This window comes from Austrofundulus limnaeus, unplaced genomic scaffold (genome assembly GCF_001266775.1).
Source record: "Austrofundulus limnaeus strain Quisiro unplaced genomic scaffold, Austrofundulus_limnaeus-1.0 Scaffold384, whole genome shotgun sequence".
NCBI lineage: Eukaryota > Metazoa > Chordata > Actinopteri > Cyprinodontiformes > Rivulidae > Austrofundulus > Austrofundulus limnaeus.
In genome coordinates, this window is record NW_013952786.1 from 375,075 (window position 1) to 380,628 (window position 5,554).

Genomic DNA, 5,554 nt, shown 5'->3' on the forward strand with positions numbered 1-5,554 from the left:
TAATAATAATAATAATAATAATAAAAGAAGAAGAAGAAGAAGAATAGGAATAAGAAAAAATAATAATAATAACAATAATAAGAATATGAATACGAATAATGGATGTTTGCCTTTGGTGGTGAAGGAAATTGGCATCAAACTGAGCAGCCAAACATCCTCTGATGAAAACAAAACAAACAAAAAAGTTCAAGCAGAGACTTTACAAAAACATCTTTTTAAAAATCATAATAATAAAAAAATCAAATAAATTATTTACAAAACAAGAAATGTAGTTTCAATGATAAGTCTCCAGTATTTCTGGTATTAAAAGCTCCCCAGAATAAGAGCAGGACCTTTTAGAGGGTAATTAGTGTCTAATTATTCACCAGACAAGAGGGAAATTGACAAGGTATAAAAAAAGGCTGGTTTTCTTCAGTTGTTTCCAGCACCGTGTCTCTGGGAGCCGGCGTTGTGTTCGCCGGCTGTTTCACTCGCTGTCAGAAAGGATTTCAAGCCAAGAGCCATCTAAGCATGAGTACGGGAGGACTCGTTTGACCTCATTATACATCAATAAAGAAAGAAGCCGGTTTACTAAATATCACCGGGCTGCTCGTGCTTCATGTCGTATCATGCAGGAGTGTGCGAAAAAGATGATCCCAGAAACGTTCTGTGAGCCAAGAGAGAAGAAGAAGAAGAAGAAGGGAGATGCAGGGGGAAAAAGGGAGGGGAAGAGCGTATGATGATTGGGTGAAGGGGGGTGGGGAGGGGGTGTTGAACTAGCCAGGAGGGATTCTGATAAGCAGGGGGGGTGTGAGGGGGAGGGGGGAGCAGCTACGCAAAGCCCTGTTTAAGAGCAGAGCAAGTGAAGAAAAAGATTTATGCTTTTAATTAATGGCAATTAAACCATGCCTGTTGGGCTGGCCTTTGGCGATTGTTCTCAGTAAAAAGGAGGCCGAGCTGGTGACAAGCATTTGAATCCACTAAGTTCCACCGAGGGAGCTAACACTGCAGGCATCAAACCTACACTAAATCAATAAAAGAATTAAACTTTCATAAATTGCATTTTGACAAGTACGAGCCGGCGCTAAGCTTTGATATTACAAACTCCTCCGAGGTGACGCAAACAAGGCGAGGCACACTTAGAGATCCAAACAATCAAAGGGTCTCGTTAGCGTGCGCTGTCAGATGCAGCAGTGCTATTAATTACAACAAATTAATGTGACTCTCTCCACCTCGGCTGATTGGAATGATAATCAGGCTGAGCTCCGCGCGGGGGGAACATATGCAACCCTGCCAAAAACAATAAACACAGAAACCAACAGATGCTGCTGAATGTGTGTGTTTACAAGCTCAAAATACTTATTGGTTCCTTTTCTCCTGCGGACACACACATTAAAAATATGCCAACCTGCACTGCAGTGACATTTTGCTGTGCATAAAGGTACACTGTTCAGTTTTTTTTATTTAGTAAAGTGTAGCTGTCAAACTAAAAAAGCTTAATAACAATCCCCCTCCCCACTGAAGCACGTTCACATTTTTGAAAGACAAAAAAGTAGCAGTTAAATTGAGCAATATGTGTTCAGACAAATGCAGGCGTGACACTGTCTGGAAGAGAAGTGGGGGGCTAGGAAGGAGTGGAGAGGGGGAATCGAGAGCGCTCAAAGCTGGCACGACAGCTCCGATGTCCTGTCACTTAAATCACTGCTCATCTCTGCGCGTCACAAATCCAGGAAAGCATCCGGCATCGCGGCGACGTGGCGCTGCCGAGCGCCAACAAGCTCCCTAAATGAGACTGAAAGCAGTAATTACTGCGTGCCCACCATCACCCCCCTCCAACACCCTAATTCCTCACCCCTTCGCTAAATTGTTCACCATGAGACCGATCGGGCTCGCCGGTGCTGCTTCCGCGCCCAGTTCTTCATCTAGTATCAAATATGTTCCACGGCAGTCAGCTAACACCAACAAGTGGCAGCAGCTCACGCCGGGCTAATTTGTTCAGCGGTGATGTTTTATTCATTATTATTCAATGCATTTTCAGAGTGATTTGCAAATTCTATCAGTACACTTAAGTTTACACACATAATACAAAATGTACGATTTTTATGTTTCCCTACAATCGCTCTGAGGGAAATACATTTTGCACAAGTCGGCAATGTAAATTTAATGGCACAGATAAATGAATCCTCTGCCTTGTGTGAACATTAATCTGTGGAAATTATTTAAATAAGTGAGACGGTAAATGCCCAGCAAAGCGTTTAAAGGGAGACGCACAAAGCGAGGCCGACCGTAATGAGGTTGCAGTGGAAACGTCTTCATTTTTTCCTGGCAGGTGAGGCTTTTACAGAGCAGCAGCTGGCCTACATGTGTTTGCCCTCGCCGGCGCCGCCTTAAAGACCGGCCCACATGATCCCCCCCCCACTCCCGTGATAAATTTGTCCCAGACTTCCACACGGCTGTGGCAATCCCCTGATCGAATCACCCCAGAGAATCCTAATCGTGACCCGATGGAGAGTTGGAACACGTTATTAGCCGCTGTTGGTGCGAAGGTGTGTGTGTGGAGCAGTTTTACAGTGTGTGTGTGGGGGGGGGGGGGGGGGGGGGGTGGGGGCTTGATGTTACGAAAAGCCGAAGATGCTCATGTGCACTTTGTCAAACTGCTCTGCGTGATTTTTTTCCCTCAGCAAACCCACCCCAACACCCCCCAGAGTCAGAAACAGCACAGAAACAGACTGATGGTGTCTAATACAGAATAATGCCGATTAAAAAGAAAAAAGAAAAAAAAATCTCCAGTAATTTACATGATTGACATCACAGCTGTAAAACTGTCTGAGACCATGCAGGCAGTGTTCATGACAAGTTTAGATTGAAAAAAGGCTTTTACTTTGAAAAGTAAAGTCTGATTTTAAGCATATGGAGGCAAATAATCACATCTCCTGATCTGGTTGTGTTTAAAAAAAAAACACCCACTTAAGTGTCACATGATGGGAAACTAAATTTAAAAAATGAGACAGTTAGAATACAAATTAGACTAATTGGTATTTTATTAATTTTAAAACTAAACTCTATTGAATGTATTAGAAGAATAAGAATCCCACCAGGACTGAATCAAAGACACTGAGCTGAACTGAATTTGTTTTATTGTGTTTGCACTCAAATACTCAAGATGTGTTGTGGTGCAACAAAAACACAACAAAGTAAATTTTATTTGAATATTATTTTTTTGTGAAAACTCCAACTGATTGCAAAGTGCTGAATGACTTTTCTATTTTCTTGAAAAAGCTAAAACCAAATAGTAACGTGTAAAATTATCAGAACAAAAGTTAAAATTAGCTTAAAAAGGCACAACAGTAGAAACAGTAGAAATATGACAGAATTAGCAAAACTGTAGATAACCTACAAGTAGGAAAACAGAAGCCCAAATTAGACAACAGTAATTAAAAAGCGAAACAATAGCTAAAAGCTATCAAAATAGTAGCTAAAACAAAATGGTAGCTGGAATGATCAGAATGGTTGCTAATTAATAAAACCAGCAGAACTGTAGTTTAAAAAATAGCAAAACCATAGCTAAAATTTTAAATGTTCAGAACACTAGCTTAAAGTTCAAGTTAGCAGAGTGGTAGATAAAAGCTATAATTAGAAACAGTAGAAATGACCGAATTAACAAAGCTGTAGCTGAACTTTCACTTAGAAAAATAGGAGCTAAAAGTCCAAATTAGAAAACAGTAATTAAAAGGTAAAACTAGCCAAACAATTTCTGTAAGCTAAAGCTAACAAAATAGCAGCTAAAACCTTACATCAACAAAATGGTATCTAAAAGCTAAAACTAACAAAACCATAACTAAAAGACCAGCAGAACTTTACTGAAAGAGAACATTAGCTGAGCACTAGATGAAATTATCAGAATGGTTGCTAAAAATTAAACCAGAACAGTAAATAAAAGCAGTAAATAAGTAAAAAAAACATTCAGTACACTAACTTAAAGTTAGGTTTAGCAGAGTAGCTATAAGCTAAAATAAACAAAAAAACGACGGTAGGTAAAATCATAAAACAGAGCCAGTGCGCAGATTTCAAAAAGCATTTTGTGTGATAAGGATTTGCAGGGATGAGATTGGTATGAGATAAAAGCAAAGGTAAATAATTCAGAACGTATTAAAAAAGGATAAAAGTGTCAAAAACTCAAATCAAAGCTGGAGCAACCTGAACTTTTCACTATCTGAGTGTCTGAGAGTAGATTTCAAAATAAAACCTGTAAACAGGAACATAATACTGTGTGACTGCTGACATGTCGACATAATAAAAAACCTCCAATATTTAAAACTTTACTTCTGCTGTATTTTATGTCAGTTAAAATAGGCACAACAACACACCAGCACACTACAGCTCCTCATAGTTTGTTGAGTATTATTGGCCATCAGCGTTTGCTAATATGTTACTCTGGAGTTTCGTCTCCAGGTTGAAATGACACATTTGATTTGATGGCAACTGACAGGCAAAAGAGGCCCAAATTCACGAGCAGAATCCACCTTCCTGTTTCAAAAGGCACTTTGTGGAGGCATTCAGATTCATGGAGAAAGCATTAACCTTTATTAAACACCTCTCTGGTCTACACAGAAGCGCAGCGTAAGGAGAGAGCTGCTGCTTTTTGTGCTTCACATTACCCATCCTTCAATTTCTGACAGCATTCACTCCTTGTGTCATAAACAAACAAACAAAAAAAAAGGTGGGGGAACATGCAGAGAACACAAACAACACAATGTAAAATGGGAATCAAGTGAGTAAACAATGTACGCATGATATCTGCACCTGAAGGAAGCAGCCTGTTCTGTGTGCGCTGCTGAGAGCAGGCAAAGTGGAGGCATGATGTCACTAATGAACCCCGGCAAAAAATAAATAATAAAAAAATAAAATACGGCGGTGAATAATGAAACACAACACTGCATTTTGCAACAGAAAGAATAAAAAGGTGAGATCATCAGCAAGCAGGGGAGGCAAGAGTGAAAGAAAGCAAGCGATGATTAAATGATCAAAAGCTGGCAGAGCGAGTCTCTGTGTCACTGCGAGGCACACTCATCTACCCACAAGTGAAAGTTAGGTTTCAAGCACTGTGTAATTATAGCTGGGGATGTCAGTTTGACATTAATGCAGCCAGCAGAAATTCTCTAATTGGCCTCAGAGGAGAAAGTGAACCAGAAAATATATTAACATTTTAAAAAAGCATATTTTGCCTAATCCTTTCACTTTCCAACAATATTTGAAAACCAAAATGCCCCGGGCATGAGAATTTAAATGAGCAATTTTGTTTTTGAAGGAAACGGCCAATGAGACAGAAAATAGACTAAAGGGAAATCATTAGTGTATGAGAGATCCTGACAGGCTCGCCTTGCTGACTGGCTGGCCTGTCACTAGGAGTCTGTGTTCTTCAGCTCCACGCTATGAGCTAAGCTGATAACATGAAAAGACCCATAAACGTGCAGCCAGAAGTCAAAGCCTATTATCTAGAAATTCAAATGCGGGAGTAAGGATGAAGAGAGAGAGAGAGAAAAAAAAAGTGGGGAGGGGTGGGTCGGGGGGCATA